The sequence below is a fragment of the Sus scrofa genome, chromosome 6 (genome assembly GCF_054392235.1).
Source record: "Sus scrofa isolate SSC_HxYL_T2T_F1_AM1 chromosome 6, Sscrofa_HxYL_maternal_Yorkshire_Landrace_v2.0, whole genome shotgun sequence".
Classification (NCBI taxonomy): Eukaryota; Metazoa; Chordata; class Mammalia; order Artiodactyla; family Suidae; genus Sus; species Sus scrofa.
The window spans coordinates 45,772,501-45,792,585 of record NC_139388.1 but is presented as its reverse complement, the minus strand read 5'-3'; the positions used below and the strand labels follow the sequence as shown (position 1 = coordinate 45,792,585).

Below are 20,085 nucleotides of genomic sequence, written 5' to 3'. Positions count from 1 at the left end.
CCTGGCCTCGCTCAGTGGGTTAAGGATCCTGCCTTGGGTGAGCTGTGGTGTAGGTTGAAGATGTGGCTTGGATCCCGCATTGCTGTGGCTGTGGCCGACAGCTGTAGCTCGTATTCAACCCCTAGCCTGGGAACGACCCTATGCCGCAGTTGCGGTAGTAAAAAAAAAAAAAAAAAAAAAAAAAAAAGTGGGGGTGTATCACAGGATCCCCAACCTTCTACTCTGTAGCACTAAGAAGGAGGTGAGGCTGAGGCACCACTCTACAGAGCATTTGGAGGCAGGTGGAGGAATTTATTAAAGTAAAGATGATCGTATCTTCAGACCAACGTCTCCCTCCACCGCAGGAGCAAAGAACTTAGCTGAGACAGGGGTTCTGGGGCTGACACCCTGTGGCTTTCCTCCTGTGGGGAGGGGTCACCTTCAGGCCTGTCTGATGCTTTCGAAGTTACTTGAAGAAAATACTTTTTTCTGCAGGTGATTTTCAGCTAGATTGCTCTAAAACTGGGTCATGGCTTTGAGCCTGATCAGCTCGTAGAAATACTATACAGTTGGCTGTATTTCTTCAATGCGTGTATATTTATGGAATAAAATATATATGCTTGGCAAAAAAGAAATAATTGACATCATGCAAGACAGCTATCATTGACATAGGTACTCCCATTCCATTCTCTCCATACATGCATATGAAGTGATGTTGAACTTTAAGGTGTTTTCAGAAGCACTTTTGACTCAGCATGACTGACCGTATGCTGAATCCAGACCTTTATGCATGATGGAATACCATTGTAGTTAGGAAGTGCTAGACCTCCTCAGAGCCAATGTTTCCATCGTAAGAATGGGAAAAGCAAAGCTTAGGATCCCAGGTTGGTGCAAGATCAGGGGGCGGTGTCCAGTGTGAATTCTGGGTTACCATCTTCGCTGCCTCCCTGTCCCTCCAGGGAACTCTTCCCAGCCCAGGTCTGCACTGCTGCCTCTGCTTCGTGGCCCTGATTCACTCAGCCCAGAGCCGAGCAGTCAACAGCCCATTCCTCTGCCCCAGCCATGTTTCCTAGGCCTTTCAGAGGCCTCATCCTGGAAGTGAAATTCTGGCAATGTGTGTGTGTGTGTGTGTGTGTACGCATATGGGCTCGCAAGTGATCTAGATGTGCTGGCCTGGGCCCATCCATCCCAGGGCCGGGGGCATGAGCTGGTCTGTGGATGCCCCCAGTACAGTGGCCCACGGAGGGCACTTCACACACGCTGCCGGCAACATCCTGTGGGGCTGGGCCATGGGAGAGCAGATCAGGCCTGTTGGCTGGAAACTGAACTGATAATTGACATCAAGAGGGAATTGGCTCTTTTAAGACAAATGCTTCCAGATGCCAGGATCACTGGGTCCATGTTACTACCCAGATGGGTCTGGGTGGGAGCCAAAAAAGGGAACAGCAGTTGATAAAATTGGAGAGGTAGTTAATCATAAAGTAGCTGGCTTGGACAAATTCCTGGAAGGCCGGGCTTACTCAAGGATGGCCTAACAGTGCAAGGAGTGTGCCAGGACCTTGGAGAATCAGAGATCTTCACTATCTCTGCAGTGACAGTCCAAGCTTGGGGCACTGTGATGTTTCTTTGCTGCTGCCAACAGGGACCTGCTCCCAGAAAGGGCCCGGCCATGTGGGGTTTGGAAAGCCTCTGACAGAATCAGGTTTTCTATGGAGATTGCAATTGACAACCTGTTTCCTGGTTGCTAGGAAGCCTTCGTGGGCTGGGACTGTGGACATGTCTGTCTGTGTCCAGATCCAGCTGGAACCAGTCGACGTAAATGAAAAGCAGGGAAACTCAGTGGAATTGAACCTCATGGAACCTCAAAGGGACCTTCTGCTTAGCGTATGATTTGGGGCATTTAAATATTTGAAGGATGCGGGCAAATGGACTCACATTTGAGGGTTCTCTTCCCAGACCATCATGAGGGGGTGGGGAGGTGATAAACCAGTGCTATTGTTTTTAGGCCAGTCCAAGTTGATGACTTGTGCTCTCAGTGGAAACCCCCCAAAATGTTCTGGAGTGACGAGCCCTCCAAGGGACCCTTGTCTCTCACCAGGATGGCCACAGGATAGCCTCCCCAGAGGTTTCCCTGCTTCATTCTTGCCCACACAGTAGCCACAGTGGGGTTTAAATATGGAAATCAGGTCACACCAGTGCCCCAACTGAAACCCCTTTAGTTCCTTTCCATTGAAATTAGAAAGAAATCCAAACTCCCTATTTCCTCCAAAGCTTATGTGAAGTGGCCTGCCTACCTTTCTGGTCTGCTCTATTGCCCTCTGCGTCCACGCTGGACTCCTTCCTGTTGGCCTGCCTCAGGACTTTGGCACTTGCTCTGTGCCTGAAATGTTCTTCCCAGGTTTAATTACGGTCATCCCTTTCTAGCAGCCTGCCATCAGCCCAAATTTCCCCTTGTCCAAGAAGTTAATTACAATAGCCCCATCCTAGTTGTTTTCTTTCTCATGGCCCTGTCATACTGTCCTCAAAGCTCTTGTCGCTTTCTGACGGTATCATGATGATGCTTTAACTTGTTTACTGTGTGGTATCTCCCCCTAGACTACAGGCTCCCCAAGAGCAAGACTTTGTTTTGTTCGCCACCATATCCCCAGCATCTAGCATGGGCCTTAGCCAAAGGTAGCTCTCCATAAAAATATGGTGGGTTCGATGGATAGATGAGGAGCTGGATGGATGAGTAGATGGATAGAAGAGTGGATCAGTAGATAAATGGATAGATGGGTAGATGGATGAGTAGATGGATATAAGGATGGGTGAGTGGGTGGATGGATAGGTGGACGGATGGGTGGGTGGGTGGATGAATGGATGGGTGAGTGGATGGATGGATGGGTGAGTGGATGGATGGATGGATGGGTGGGTGGGTGGATGGATGGATGGGTGGGTGGGTGGATGCATGGATGGGTGGGTGGGTGGATGCATGGATGGGTGGGTGGGTGGATGCATGGATGGATGGATATGTGGAGGGATGAGTGGACGGGTGGATGGATAGTAGTTTGGGCCTTTGTGACCCAGGCAGAGTTCAGGGTTTTCCAGATAAAGGTCTTTGTAACAGGATTCTTTGAGAAGGTCAAAGAAATTGACAAACGCTCAAGCCAGAGCCATTCTGTCATTGACGCTTTTCTAGTTTAGAGAATACTTGTTTCTTCAAATGTTGCCTCCACAAAGGGCTGTCTGTTGGGAGCTCATCAGTTATTTTCCTGGGGATATTTTTTCTTGCTTTTTGTCCAAGCAGCAAGGAACTAGAAATAAATTCTGGATGAGCAAACTCTGATAATGAACTTTCTCTTCCCAGTGTAACATTGCAGGAGTGACTGCCAAATTTGTCACCAGATCATCTTCTGTTACCGAGCAGAGCACTAACTTGAAGAAAATATGTTGTTACACCACTAAAAAATGGACTCTCCTGAGAATGAATTCTTCTTTGGAAATGGTGCAGTTCATGATGAGAGGCCACTGAGGGCTAAATAAGGACTAAATGTGCTTGTAAATTATTTACTTTAGCAATTTTCAGACAAGATGCATAGCTACAAATAACAATCCTAATTATTATGGGGAATGATTTCCTTTTTAGTAACATTTATTATTGGTTGATAATAAACATAATAAAAAGCTCTTTGAGGAACATTTAAAAGTGTATAAAGGAGACTATTACACACATATTCTAACCCTACCGCTCATTCTGAGATGACTATTTCTAGCTGACTTTCTGTCAATTTCTGTCCACATATTTGTAAACATATATCATATTTTACATGGTTTTAATTATCCTCTACAAACAGTATTTTCTGCTTTTTTTTTTTTTTTTTTTTTTTGCTTAAATGACATTCCACATATTTCCCCAGGTCACTTAAAACTCTTGGCAAGCATGATTCAATTGCACCATAGTATTTAATTGTAGAGACCAGCATGGTTTAACTGACATGAAATGCGAGCTGCATTATACTATGTAATTTAAAATTTTCTAGGAACCATAATACACAATTAAAATCACCTAATGAGCCTGGTGGTAGCTGGTTGTCCGAGGAAGAATTTCAGTTCAACCTTAAAGATGCCTCAAAAAACTTTAAAATTAAAATGTTATCTTTAAGAGATAGTCTAAAAGGGTACAGCTTTTTAGAAACGGATACAACCTTGCCTAGAGAGTAAAAATTTTATATTACCATAGTAGGCCTAAAAGCAGCCATCAATTGAGAAAGCGTTAAAGCTCAACAAAACCACTAACATAAGTCCAACAGTTAATAGTAAACTCCTAGCCCAATACCGGACCAGTGAAATTAATTTTCATCAGAACTTTTATTTGCTCTCATATTTCTAAAATTTTGTCATTTCAACATCTAGGCAATATAAAAATTATTGAGAATGTTGCGTTTTTTGAACCGTCTTTGAAATCCAAGTGTATTTTACATCTCGATTTATATCAGCCACATTCCAAGGGCTTAGTAGCCATATACGTTGCATGGCTACCATATTCACTAGCCCAGGACTAGTCTGTTGGAAATGGGTATGATGATAGTTTATGAGTAATGGAAGGGATTTTGCACTAATTCCCATATTCTAACTTAAAAGGCCATCTTCCAAGAATAAAAGCAGCCTGAAATTAGAGTTCCAGTTATCGTCTATCAGGTCTCAAGGTGATTAATTCAGTTTGATAGCTACAAGATACAGCCTCAATTCCTCAAAATGCTAAATGAAGTGGAAAGATGTTGAAAACAATGTTTTTCAAATTACGCATTTGATACCATTTTGCCTCTTTTCAAAGATGATTTCCGAGGCTCTAATGGAAGCTGATGTCTCCTAGTATATTAAGATCATATTCAATCCAAGGCAAATGAATTGAATTAGGCTGGATGGTATTGATTATTATCAGTTCGACTTCAGCGCTGGGTCTGTCTGCTCTCTCCGGCGGAATCCTGGGTCCTTCAGGGAAGCTCAGTGAGATCACAGCCCCTTCCCCCCTCCCCTCCTCATCTTGGAATAAAATGCTTGTCCTTGGGCACAGCAGTGGGGCTATACCCTTGCCGATGCAATTTTAGCATTCATTTCTGAACCGAAGCATGTGAGGAATTTAAGAAGAATCTGATGGATACAGCCAGTCCTCAAGGGATGGCTTGAGGTAGAAGCATTTTGATCGGGTGTGGGAACAAGGTGGGGGCAGGGGGAGAGGGAGGACTCTCTCCATCCCGAGGGACTCTCTTGCCTGGTTATGACATCTAGCCCAGCAGCTCACAGGGACAGCTGGGACATCCCACAGCCCATCCGAGCTGATGGAGACCAATGATGTGGTTTTGCAAACATGAGTCCATCCCAAAGCTCTCACTGGTCGCCTCCCACCTGCCCAGTTGGGTCCTGGGGGCATGACACTGAATCAGGTGGGGTGTCCGTCTTGAAGGGGATTCAATGGGGAAGATGGACAAGCAGTCCCCAAACTGCAACTTATCTTCTGTGATAAGCGATGTGCCTGGAGGAGTTCCTGTCATGGCGCAGTGATTAACGAATCTGACTAGGAACCATGAGGTTGCGGATTCGATCCCTGGCCTCGCTCAGTGGGTTAAGGATCCGGCATTGCTATGAGCTGGGGTGTAGGTCGCAGACGTGGCTTGGATCCGCGTTGCTGTGGCTCTGGCGTAGGCTGGCGGCTACAGCTCTGATTGGACCCCTAGCCTGGGAACCTCCATATACCGCAGGAACGGCCCTAGAAAAGGCAAAAAGACAACAACAACAAAAAAGAGATGTGCCTGGGATGCTAGCGAAGCCCTCAAGGATGACTTCCTGGAGGACGGGTCTGACTAGCAGTGTAACCTCAGGCAGAGTCCTCCTCCCTGTGTCCCTGTGAACTCAGAGTAGCAAAAGTACCTGGCTTATCAGGCTGGTAGGGAGAAAACAAGATCATTCCTGTTAAATACCTAACATGCTTTGCCGCCCAAAGCAGTCGGTCACTGAGAATTGCCTGCCATCACCATTGCTGTTGTTGCTTTATTAGAAGACAGGTAGAGATAGTCAGGGGTGGATAGATAGAGCAGCCTTGCCTGGCAGGACAGGCCTTGGGCTGCCATCCAGGTAGGAGTGGCATCTAGGGGACTTGGCTTAGAGCTGTATTTTCATAACAAGGGTGTTGCTTTTTTTAAAAATTTTTTTATTTTATGTCCAGACCTGCAACATGTGGATGTTCCTGGGCCAGGGATTGAATCCTAGCCACAGCTGGGACCTATGCTGCAGCTGCAGCAATGCCAGATCCTTTAACCCACTTGGAAGCTGGGCCAGGGCTCGAACCTGTGCTGCTGTAGTGACCCGAGCCACTGCAGTCAGATTCTGTTTTTAAAAAATTTTTATTAAAATAGTTGATTGATGGTGTTCCTTCAATTTCTGCTGTACAGCAAAGTGACCCAGTCATACATTTATGCACATTCTTTTTTTTCATACCATCTTCCATCATGTTCTAACCCAAGAGACCGAACATAGTTCCCTGTGCTGTGCAGTAGGACCCCACCGTTTATCCTTCCAAACATCAGCATCAGCCGACCCCAAACTCCACAGCGGGAACTCCAAGCATGTTGCTTTTCTTAGATGGTTATGATGAACACAAAATAGCATTAAAAAGGTGCATTTATTCTCACGGAATATTTTCTTCTTCTTCTTCTTCTTCTTTTTTTTTTTTTTTTTTGTCTTTTTGCCTTTTCTAGGGCCGCTCCTGCAGCATATGGAGGTTCCCAGGCTAGGGGTCGAATCAGAGTTGTAGTTGCCGGCCTACACCACAGCCACAGCAACGCAGGATCTGAGCCGTGTCTGCGACCTACACCCCAGCTCACGGCAATGCCGGATCCTTAACACGCTGAGCGAGGCCAGGGATCGAACCCACAACCTCATGATTCCTAGTCGGATTCATTGACCACGGAGCCATGACGGAAACTCCTGGAATATTTTCTTTTTATTTGTTCTTTCTTCTCCTTGTCCTCATCCTTCTCATCACCATCAGGGTGTGTCTTGGAAAGGTAAGGGCCTGGGGGAGATGGGTGCTCCCATGCTTCTGCTCTGTGGGTGGGAGATGGAGGGGTGTGGGTGTGGGAGAGGAGCTGGGAACAAAACCCATGCCACCATATAAAGTAGCCCGGACACCCAATCCACAGTGGTCCCGGCAGCTCGGCACCAATAGTGGCTCCATATTTACACAGCCTCCTCCTTCTCCTTTATCTCAGCCATCAAAAGTTTAAGGAGATTTCAAAACCACTGGGGTGTTATGCATAAAATACAGCCTCAGGTCACTGATGGAATTCATGCCCAGGTTCTGCCAAGGCAGGGCCTGAGCCCACCCCTCTGGGGTGTCTGGACTGTCATTCTCCCCATCCATCTTCTTGATTGTAAAAATTAAACACATGCACAGGAGGGCTTGGGAGGCAGAGTTATGGGGGAAATAAAGTGTCTGACAGCATATAAACTTGGCTGTCCTGCAGTGGAACACCCAGTCCTGTGGTGCCCAGAGGGGGTCCTGGAGATGAGGGAGCAACAGGCAGATTGCAAAGGGAGGAAGGAGGCAGGGCGTCTGCTGGTTGAGGAGGGGCTTCTGCTGGCCCCAGAGTTGGCAGGACTTGGGCTGATCCCCTGTGAGTGTGGCCCCAGCTGGAGGTGGTGGGGGAGGGAGCAGAAGCCACATCTGTGGGAACAGGGTGCCAAAGCAGCTGTAGGTTGATGAGGGTGAGGCAGGGGTAGAGGGGGTTCCCGTGCAAAGACAGAGCGGGGGACACCTGGGTTCTCCCCTTGCATGAATGTTGAAGGACACCTGTTCTTCACTTTGCTAAGCACAACTCCTGGAGGGTTCAGTGACATGGAGACATTGCCAAAACGATGGTGAAATCTCGGGATACACGCAGACCAGAGGCAGACACTGTATCTAAGAAGCAGGCAATCTGAGCCACTGGGGCTCCTTCCCACGAGGAATCAGAAGTCTCCTCGGCTACAGGTGCCCAGATGGCCATAGGCCACCTGATCGGGAAGTCGTGTGCAAGGGCTGGGGGAACTGTCTGACTGGGGGCTGGCTTCACCCCTGTCCCAGGATCCTCACCAGCAGGTCCACCGCCAGCACATCCGGAGAGCAGAGGCACGGACGCCTCCGTGCTTCTTGGAGAATGTGTGTGGCCTGAGGCTGCTGGTGGGGTCCCTGTGGTCAATGTGCCTGCCACATGGGTGTGTGTGAATGCATGAGTTCATGCATGTGTGTGTGTGAGAGACAGAGACAGAGAGAGGAGGTAACAAGATATAGGGTAGAACCTGCACGTACTAGAAGGACTAACACGAACTTACTGTTTGTTGCCTTAGCTATTTCTAGAAGCTCTACTCTGCACCTGCACTGTGTACACCAGACTCCCTGATCTCCCAGAGGGATGTTCACCAAACGATCATGCAATTATTTAATCTATAATCGGGGTAGATTTTTTTTTGTCGGTATCGAATGTGCACCACTGATCTCCTCGGGTGCCGCCTTTGTTTTGAAACTTGTCTGTGCAGCTTTCAAGGAGGCGCATGGATGTCATTCTGGGGATGTCAAGGAAGAAGAAACATTTGCCATCTCTATTTATTGTTTTTAAGGATCTGGCGCTGACAAAGGCATCAATTGCCAGTGGGCACCTCTAAATTCCTGCATTATGGCCTCTTCTGCTTAGAGGAAGTTTTAAACGCCCCCCCCTTCAGATATTTATTTTCTTTCTTTTTTTTTTTTTTATTAGGGCTGCATATGGACGTTCCCAGGCGAGGGGTCAAATCAGAGCTACAGCTGCCAGCCTACACCACAGACATAGCAATGAGGGATCCAAGCCACATGTGCAACCCACATTGCAGCTCACGGCTACGCTGGATCCTTAACCCACTGAGCAAGGCCAGGGATCGAACCTGCATCCTCATGGATACCATGTCAGGTTCTTACTCTGCTGAGGCACAATGGGAACTCCACAGATATGTATTTTCAGGTGTAATATTCCTACTGAAAAGTGCACTGATTATAAGGCCCAGCTCAACAAACAGAATATGCCTATATAACTGGAACCCGGATGAAGAACTAGGACAGGGGGACACCTCGGCACACCTCCCCAGCCAGCTTCTCAGAGCATCCCTTGTCCTGACTGTAGCTCCCTGGGTCAGCCTTGCTCTTTAATGGACTCAATAGACACGTGGTCGCCCTGTGTGTGTGTTGTTTTTCCTTGATCTTGTGCCAAGGAGAGTCATCCATGTGGTGCAGGCTTTGCTGGTGGGGGTCTGAAGCATCTTTCCATTAAGTCTGACCAAACCAGGGAAGGTGGAGATGACCTTGACACCTAGGGGATACAGGCCATCTCCCCTTGGTCTGGCCCTTGGGCCCTGCCACCATCTTACCTGGAGGAGAAGTTCTTATGCAACCAGAGGCTGAACTCCTGTTGGCATTTCCCACCGCCTCTCTCACAGCAGAGGAAGTACCATTAAAAGCCTACCTCAAGGAGTTCCCCGGTGGCTTAGCAGTTAAGGATCCAGCACTGTCACAGCTGTGGCTTGGGTTCCATCCCTGGCTTGGGACCTTCCGAGGGAGCGGCCAAAAGAAAAAAAAAAAGCCTGGTTTTGGAGCCAGGCTGTCTGGGTATGACTTGCTGTGTGGCTTTCAGCCATTTCTCAACCTCTCTGTGCTTCGGTCTCTTTACCTCTAAAGTGGGGTTGATAACAATAGTACTTACCTCATGTGGTTGCAGGGAGGGTTGGATGTAACGGCTGATGGTAAAAGCAGCCAGCATTTTTGGACTGGTGCTAACTTGGAAGTAAGAGTCAGGAATTTTTACTCTTCCTTCCAGGGTGAAGAGACAGAAACCTAGAGAGGGCAAGGAACCTGTGTGATGTCACTTAAGGGTTCCTCTAATGGGTCTTGTCTAACAGGACCTTCCGGTATCACGAAGGGAGAGGCAGAGGGTGAAATTGTTAGGATGATGCTGCTTGGAAGCTGAGCGCCCCATCGTGGTCCAAGGCTGTGGGCAGACTTTCGTCCATATGCCCCTGGGGCCATCCGACAGCATCTGATGCTCAGGGAGTGCTGGCCTCTTTATTCCCATGAGATCCCATTTCACAGGTCAGATAACTGAGGTCCTGAAAGAGCACACAGCTACCAGGTGATCCCCCTGGGTATTCTGATTCCGGATTCACCTGCCCCTGTTCCTTTCTTCCCTTTAGGCCTCCAGCCTGTAGGGGAAGAGAGAGGAGGGAGTCGCTAAAACAGCATCGCTTGAGCAGAAACTCCTAGCCTGAACCCGGGCGTGTTTTAAGGATACCGTCTCACACTCTGATTCTCAGCAGCTCTGGAATTTTCTCACCCTCGATGGGGATCGCTCCGTCAATTACCTTTTGACAAATCCATAGTTAGCAGAATGTTTCCATACAGCTTTTAAATTGAAAAAAAAAAAGACAATAATGCTCACACGTAGAAGGAATAAACGATGAAAATATAAGGCACTCTTGCTGAAATGCTAAGTTTTTTGGAGCTCCCTGGCAGCCAGAGCAAAAGAGGGCTTGATGTTAGCAAGAATCATGACCCTCTTCCAGAGGGTTCATTCAACACGAAGCTGTTATCTTTGTGTGGTTGTTTTTCCCTTGGGCACTTAGCAACCTGGGGTTGACAGCTTGGCTCCCTGGAGTGACTCTGGGGAGGACTGGGAGTTGATGAGTCTGGGTAGCTGTGTGGTGGACAGGTGAGACTCTGGAGAGAGGGGCTAACCCAGGTATGAGAGGGTGCCAGCATTGGTTGTCTTTATGAAAACCCATGGTCATTCCTCAGGCTTGTGATGTCGTAAACCAGGTGTCCTGAGTCCAGCAAGATGATCAGAATCACCTCGAAATACTTTATTTTTAAAACATATACATCCCTTGGCCCCCCTGCAGGAGTCCTGATGGTGACCCTGGAGCTTTAAACTTCAGACTTCGCAAACTATGCATTTATATACACCCGTTACCTCCTACCAGGGAGCAGACAGAGCAGATGAGGAAGCTATACTTGGAGTGGCAGGTGACTTGTCTGAGCTCTGGGGGACAGGAGGGGGAGGGAGAGGAGATCAGCCTAACCCTTTCCTTCATTCGCATCCATGCTTTCACCCACCTCCCCAGGGAGGGCCTGGTGAAGAAGCAGGTGCACGGGAGAGGGTTGCTGGGTGGGGAGGTGGCAGCGGGGAGTGGGGACACCCCCCCACCCCCACACACCGTGGAGGCAGATGTTTCTATTGAAAGTTTTGGTTCTCCTTTATGAAGAGTTTATTTCTCATTATGAAAAGTAGTCTGAGGTCATATGAGTAACGAAAATGATTGAATATGGAGCAGGGGCTGGACAGGGCTCTGCTGACATCTTAGGTTCAGGCATCTTCCTAACAGCCTGGAGGGCAGATGCTATGTTTATACCCCCCTTTGCACATGAGGACACTAAGACAGAAACGTTGAACCCCGTTGATCAAGACCAAGTAGCTGGTGGGGGGACATAATCTGGATTTGACCCTGGGCTCTCGCCCCGGCCCTGGGACCCCTTCGCTGTGCTGACCCAAGTCAGAGGGAGGGCTGAGCCCCAAGATGATGCGCGTCTGTTTTTCTGTTTTTATTTCCCACCTTGACTACAAACAATGGCAATGCCGATGCTGCCGCAGGTCACATCGTGCCAGGATGTATGTTTTTTATCATTTCTGGAGCTGACCTCATGAATTCTCAAATTTCTTTTCCTATTACGTTTCTGAATGGTACAAATGATTATTATTTTTCCCTTCGGTGGCCTTGGGCTGTGAAACTGGAACCTGGATGCGATCTAACACAGTAAAGCAAAGTGCCTCCCTCCGTCCACTGCTCCCTCCTCGCGCCACCCGCTGCCGTGCTTGGGCTGGTCCTTCGTACTTTCGTATGCATTGGGAGGCAGTGAGGCTCGGCTGGCTGGTGGTAAAGGTCCGGTGCATGTGCCTCTGGGGATGGCAGTGGGCATGTGGGAACCAGTGGAATCCCCGAGGGTCTCTTTCTCAGCCAGACGTTATCCTGTGTGTCCCTTAACTGTTGGCTCTCCCAACACCCATGGGGGAGGCACTGCCTGCCACGGATATGTGCACAGAGCACAGACCCCAACACCCCTGGTCCAGGTGATACTTCTCCCCAGACAAGTAAAAGAAAGAGGCCACAGTTGCTATTTCCCTGGGCAGGGGTTGAGGGGACGTTACTTACTGCTTTAGAAAAAGAAAATGACAGACTTGTGGTTGCCAGGGCAGGGAGGGAGCAGGAAGTGGGATGGATGGGGAATTTGGGATCGGTAGATGAAAACCATTACATTAAGAATGGCTAAGCCAAGAGGTCCTACTGTACAGCATGGGGAACCGTGTCCAATCTCTTGATAGAACATGATGGAAGATAACATAAGAAAAAGAATGTGTATATATGATATTTAGGACTGGGTCACTTTGTTGTAGCAGAAATTTACATAACACTGTAAATCAACTATACTCTAATTAAAAAAAAAGAAAATGAAGCCTCACTCTGTTGTGTGTGTATGTGTGTGTCTCTTTTAGAGCTGCACCAGCAGCATATGGAGATTCCCAGGCTAGGGGTCGAATCAGAGCTGTAGCCGCCGGCCTACCCCACAACCACAGCAATGTGGGATCTGCGTGCGCTGCGTCGGCAACCTACACCACACCTCATGGAAATGCTGTATCCTTAACCCATGGAGCGAGGCCAAGGATCGAACCTGCACCCTCAGGGATGCTAGTCAGATTCATTCCCGCTGAGCCACGATGGGAACTCCATGAAGCCTCACTCTTTAGCCAAAGACAGCGAGACTTCCTTGGTTGTTGGCGCATATGCCGGTCATGCAACGGAGGAGGCCAAGGAAGGGCCGGCTTTATTTTTGTTTGGCTATTTGTTTGATTCTGGAACAGAAAGTGGGCCCGGCTGGGGACTGGATCCCCGTCTCACGTTTCTTTGCATGAGAAGGACACACATACATCATGGAAGAAAGCGAGCCAGCCGATCATCTGTCTTGGGGGAATGGATTGTCCATGTGCTGAGGAAAAGGTCAGGAACCTGTGGGTATTAAATAATCCAGCTGGCCACGCAGCCTTCCATGTTTATTAGGGAAAGCCATAGCATTTGGCCAGAATGATGGGTTTTAAAGATTGGGGTTTTCTTAAGAGGACAACATCTGCTTACTGTCTGGTGAGAATGAGGTGTTCCTTGGTAGGGCTGCTGGGACTGGGTGTGGTGGGAAACACACGTTAATGTGCCTTTTGTCACACTCGTCTAATTCCTGTTCAAGATGGGTCCTCCTGGAGTTCCCATTGTGGTTCAGCAGAAACGAATCAGACGAGCATCCATGAGGATGCAGGGTTGATTCCTGGCCTCGCTCAGTAGGTGAAAGGATCCGGTGTTGCCGTGAGCTGTGGTGTAGATCCCAGATGCGGGTTGGATCCTGCATTGCTGCGGCTGTGGTATAGGCCAGAAGCTGTAGCCCTAGCCTGGGAGGCTCCATATGCTGCGAGTGTGGCCCTAAAAAGACAAAAAAAAAAAAAAATAGAGTCCTCCTGCCTCTCCTACATGGAGCCCCTCAAAGAAGGGAGCCCCTGATCCTTTGTTGCATGGCTGGGGGTCTGGGGCGGGGGTTCCCTCTAGGTTAAGGCAGGACAGCCTCAAATGCTAACGTCAATTACTTCAGTGTATGTAGAACAGATGTTATGTGCCAGTCACGAAAAAGTGTAGTCCTAGCCTAGCAATGGGGGATCCTAGCCTAGGATGGGGGATCCACAGACACGCTGCTCTGGAGCTCAGCCAGGGAGGACCCCCCTTCCCCATGAGCCCTGGGGGAGTCCACTGAGACTTCCAGCGCACAGACTACCAGGAGCCCTCCGCTTGCCTCTGGGCTTCAGCCTCCTTTCCAACTCCCCAACCCCGCTCTGGAAGCAGAACGGTTTCCACTTCGAGATCATCTCACTTAACCCCATCTGCGTCCTTTCTTCACCCTGATACAGACCCTGGAATTGACACCTGTAAATATTTGTGTGTCTCTTGAAGGCTTGGATTGAGAAGGGTTTAGATTGCAGGAACACAAATGACGTCGCCTCCCGAGTTGTATATCCGCTTTCTAAAAGCCTTCAGCTGTTGCCACGGCTGCAGATGTTTCAATAGATGTTTCAAGCGTCAACGTACAGCTCCTCCAAGCCTCTGTGGTCCCCCCAGAACCTGGGGCCCTAAGGGGGCTTGCACGCTCTGGGGCAGTCACAGGGGATTTTAAGCCATATGGAGGGGAACGTCCTTTATTTAAATATATATTTCTATTTAATTTCATGGTTGCCAACTCTCCATGGCAAGTGATGGTACTTTTATGGTCATCGGATGACTTTTCCTTAAAAAGCTATTTTGTTTTTTTGAGTTATCTTAAAGGAGAGACAGTAAGTAGATGGCAGAGTGATCGTGGCAGAGATGCACCAACCCTGGAGAATGAGATGCAAAGGGACCCACTTCAGGTGTCCACTTCCTGGCAGCATCCGCAGTCCTGGGTCCTGATTCCGAGTCCTTCTTTTTGTTTTTTGTTATTTGTTTTTTGTTTTTGCTTTGTAGGGCTGCATCTGAGGCATATGGACGTTCCCAGGCTAGGGTTTGAATCCGAGCTACAGTTACTGGTCTCCACCACAGCCACAGCAACACAGGATCCGAGCCGCGTCTGTGACCTACACCACAGCTCACAGCAATGCCGGATCCTTAACCCACTGCCAAGTCCTACCTAAGTCCATGCTGCAGTTTTGAGAGGACCCAGGGTTCATGAACCTCCATTTCTTTTCTTTTCTTTCTTTCTTTTTTTTTTTTTTTTTTTTTTTTTTTTTTGTCTTTTTGCCTTTTCTGGGGCCGCTTCTGTGGCATATGGAGGTTCCCAGGCTAGGGGTCGAATCGGAGCTGTAGACGCCGGCCTACGCCAGAGCCACAGCAACGCAGGATCCAAGCCGCATCTGCAACCTACACCACAGCTTGTGGCAATGCCGTATCCTTAACCCACTGATGGAACCTGCAATCTCATGGTTCCTAGTCGGATTTGTTAACCACTGCCACGATGGGAACTCCTTCTTTTTTTTTTTTTAACTCAATGAATTTTATTACATTTATAGTTGTATAATAATCATAACAACTCAATTTTATAGGATTTCCATCCCAAACCCCCAGTGCATCCCCCCCCCACAACCCCTAACCTGTCTCATTTGGAAATTATAAGTTTTTCAAAGTCTTCGCATCAGCATCTGTTCTGCAAAGAAGTTCATTGTGTCCTTTTCTTTAGATTCCACATGTAAGTGATAGCATTTGATGTTGGTGTCTCACTGTCTGACTGACTCTTCACTTAGCATGATAATTTCTAGATCCATCCATGTAGCTGCAAATGCCATTATTTCTTTCCTTTTAATGGCTGAGTAATATTCCATTGTGTGTATGTACCACATCTTCTTGATCCCCTCCTCTCTTGATGGACATTTAGGTTGTTTCCATGTCTTGGCTATTGGATATAGTGCTGCAATGAACACTGGAATATATGTGTCTTTTTGAGTCGTGGTTTTCTCTGGATAGATACCCAGGACTGGGATTGCTGGAACAAATGGTAATTCTATTTTCAGTTTTCTGAGGAAGCGCCATACTGTTTTCCACAGTGGTTGCACCAATTTACATTCCCACCAACAGTGTAATAGGGTTCCCTTTTCTCCACACCCTCTCCAGCATTTATTGTTTGTGGACTTTTTGATGGTGACCATTCTGGCCTGTGTAAGGTGGAACCTCAGAGTGGTTTTGATTTGCATTTCTCTAATAATTAGTGATGCTGAACATCTTTTCATGTGCTTTTTGGCCATCTGTATGTCTTCTTTGGAGAACTGTCTGTTTAGATCTTCTGCCCATTTTTTGATGGGGTTGTTTATTTTTTTGGTATTGAGCTGCAGGAGGTGTTCATAAATTTTGGAAATTAGTCCCTTGTCTGTTGCTTCATTTGTAAAGATTATCTCCTGCTCTGTGGGTTGTCTTTTCATTTTGTTTAGGGTTTCCTTTGCTGTGCAGAAACTGTTGAGTTTGATTAGGTCCCATTTGTTTATTTTTGTTTTTATTGTCATGACTCTAGGAGGTGGATCTGAGAAGATGTTGCTGTGGCCAACCTCCATTTCTTCATCTGATGTGTGGGGGTGGTCATGTCAGTCTTGTGCGCCACTGGAAAATCATAATAGATGGATGAGATAAAGTGGATAATAATCCTTTTTTTTTTTTTAAGGGCCTCACCTGTGGCATATGGAGGTTCCCAAGCTAGGGGTCTAATCGTAGCTGCAGCTGCTGGCCTACACCACAGCCACAGCAATACTGGATCCAAGCTTTGTCTGCAACTTACACCACAGCTCACGGCAACACCGGATCCTTAACCCACTGAGCGAGGCCAGCGATTGAACCCGCATCCTCACGGATGCTAGTATGGTTCATTACTGCTGAGCCACAATGGGAACTCCAATACTTGTATTTTTGTTGTCATTTATGTTAGTATTTATTAAAAGACAGCTAACACATGGTCCTGGTGAGTGCCTACTTGATGCCAGCCTTTTCCTGGGCACCATGTAGTCCTCCCCCCTCAGTGTGAGACAAACATTATCCACCTTTCAAAGACAAGGTCTTTCAAGATAAGAAGTCAGGGATCCTCACACTCCCCAGGTGAAGGTGGCAGAGAGCAAAGGAAAATAGTCTCTATTTCTACAGAATTAATTAAATTTTACATCTCAAAATGCTGATTTTGTCCTGAATTTAACTCTCCTGTTTTTATAGAGCTTGCAGAGAGAATAAAAATATCTGTCCAGCAGAGTATCTTTAGCCCATGCCCTGCTTTCTAGCATCCAAAAGACAGAAGAATTCAGGAACATGGCCTTTATGAAATAGTAGAAATACACCACATACGTGGTGATGGTGGTTGTTGCTGAGCTATTGCCTATAGGACTGTAACTGCATTTTTTTCTTTTCTCCTCCCCCCCTTTTTGGGCTGATTTTCTACTTTACTGCATAATTTCAAAGGTAAAATAGGCATATTAAAACAAGTAAACACCATGGAAAATGGTATGGAGATTCCTCAGAAAACTAAACTAAAAGTAGAGTTACCTTAGGATCCAGCAAACTCACTCCTGGGCATATACCCCAATAAAAGTATAATTTAATAAGATATATGCACCCCTATGTTCATAGCAGCACTATTCACAATAATCAAGACATGGAAACAAGTCTAAATGCCCATCAAATGAGTGGATAAAGAAGATGTGGTACACATACACACAGAGTGAGAGAAAGAGAGAGACAGAGAGAGGAATATTACTTGGCCATAAAAAAGAATGAAATAATGCCATTTGCAGCAACCTGGAGGGGCCAAGAGATTATCATACTAAGTGAAGGATTTCAGAAAGAGAAATACAAATACCACAGGTCACTTATATGTGGCATCTAAAATATGACCCAAATCAACACATCTGTGAAACAGAAATGGACTCACAGACATAGAGAACAGACTTGTGGTTGCCAAGGGGGTGGGGGTGGGGGAGGGATGGAGTGGGAGTTTGAGGTTAGCAGATGCAAATTAGTATACAGAAGATGGATAAACAAAGAGGTCCTATTGTATAGCACAAGGAATTATACTCAATATCCTGTGACTAAACCGTAATGGAAAAGAATATGCAAAAGAATATATGTCTATATTACAGATATTATATTCTTTATATTATATACATTGTATATTATAGATCTAATATTTAAAACTATTTTATTACATACATTGTATATTATATAGCTAATACTGCTGTAGAGTGGAAAATTAGCACATGTAAATCAACCATTTCAATACAAATTTTAAAAACCCAGTAAACACACAGAAATTTTAGCATAGAGCCCATGCTATAAATTTGCTGAAACTCTCTCAGGGCTCTGAGAGGTCTAAATTATCTTTATAATAATACGAAGACATTGTTTTGCCTTTTCATGTTGTGCCTGAAGTGGGGTGAAACTGCTGGTGCCTTAGCATGAACTGAAGGAGCGTTACCAGCAGCCCTCATGTTCCTCAGCTCCATCCATGAGCAGAAAGAGCACAAGCCCATCCCGTCACAAGGGATGTGACAGACTAGCCTTCCGCCTTCACAAGGAAGGAAATTCTAACACGTGCTACCTCATGGATGGACCTTGAAGACATTCTATTCAGTCAGTCACAAAAACGACAAATACTGCATGATTCCAATTATATAAAGCCCTCAGCATAGTCAAATGAGTAGAGACAGAAAGTAGAATGGTGAGGAGTTCCCATCGTGGCACAGTGGTTAACGAATCTGACTAGGAACCATGAGGTTGCAGGTTCGATCCCTGGCCTCGCTCAGTGGGTTAAGGATCCGGCGTTGCCGTGAGTGGTGGTGTAGGTTGCAGATGTGGCTCGGATCTGGTGTTGCTGTGGCTCTGGCAGAGGCCAGTGGTTGCAGCTCCGATTGGACCCCTAGCCAGGGAACCTCCATGTGCTGTGGGTGCAGCCCTAAAAAGACAAAAAAAAGAAAAGAAAAGAAAGAAAGTTGAATAGTGTTTGTCAGGGGTCGAGGAGAGGGGGGAGATGGGGAGTTTTTGTTTGATGGGTCCAGAGTTTCCATTCAAGACACATTCGAATATCTTTGCACGTTGGAAAAGCTTCCAGAGATGGATGGTGCTGATGGTTATGCAACAATGGGAACAGCACATTTAAAAATGATGAAGATGCAGAGTTCCCGTCAAGGCCCAGCAGAAATGTACCCAACTAGGATCCATGAGGAACGTGGGTTCCATCCCTGGCCTTACTCAGTGGGTTAAGGATCCAGTGTTACTGTGAGCTATGGTATAGGTCGCATACGTGGTTCAGATCCAGTGTTGCTATGGCCATGGTGTAGGCTGGCAGATGCAGATCCAATTCGACCCCTAGCCTGGGAACTTCCATATGCTGCAGGTGCAGCCCTAAAAAGCTAAAATAAAATAAAATAAAATAAAGTAAAATAAAATAAAATAAAATAAAATAGTGAAGATGGTAAAGTTTATGTCTATTTTGACACAATTAAAAATAAATATATGTACATACTGTTAATATTTATGTAGGGTTAAATGTAATATTTAAAAGGTTCCAAATTTGAAAAAAATGAATGGACTCAATGAAGCAGTGAAAGTTATTTATTTCACTGAATCTCAACCTTTGAGCACAGGCCTTTTAAATATTCCATGTGATGAAAGGCAGCACGCAGAGCAGTTCTGCCCCGTGTTGAAATGCACGGCTCCCTCCCAGAGAAGCAGCTGTGTGATTTTAGGGTTCCTGAGCTGGACTGGCTGCCTTTTTTTTTTTCCCCCACGGAGCACCATTTTTATTTGGAAAAAAAAAAAACTGAGAGACAAACTCTGGTTATTCAAACTTGACTATTTGGCAGACATTTTCTGGAAAGTGAACAAATGAATCCTGTCACTTCCAGGAAAATAACTGACAGTATTTGTTGCCAATGATAAAATTCAGGCTTTCTCGAGAATTTTGAAATACTTGTATCAGCCACCATGAGCTTGACAGCTTTCCAATACTTAAAGAGATACTAATGAATATGATTTTATTTAATATTGTTACAATGAGTCGTGTCAACATTGGAAGATCAGCATAGCTCTTTGAACGGATAGTATTCAAGTGACCAAACCCTGTTGTTACCAGATTGTATAAGGGTAAAAGATTCATTCAAATGGCAAGATGACCCAGTGGGTTTCAATGTAACAGAAGAGAAAAAGTTCATCTATTTTCAGATTCTCCCTTGCCACCAAACTTTAAGAAGCTCCCAGGGACTGTGTTTTGGTGTAGTATCAAAGAAGAATTTCCACCATTATGTGCGTGAAAGGGCTATTAACATACACCTTCCTTTTCCAACTATATATCTGTGTGAGCTCAGATTTTCTTCAGAGACTTGAACAAAAACAACATATTGCAGCAGACTGACGGTGGAAGCAGAGATGGGGATTCAGCTGTCTTTTATTAAGCCAATCACAAAAGATGCCTGCAAAAAT

General features: G+C 46.4%; 1 protein-coding gene across 1 annotated transcript in view; it reads left to right on the top strand.

Moving 5' to 3' along the window:
- LOC110261352 (uncharacterized) overlaps positions 1 to 20,085 on the top strand; it is a 600,020-nt gene that overhangs the window by 505,635 nt on the left and 74,300 nt on the right. The window lies entirely within an intron of this gene.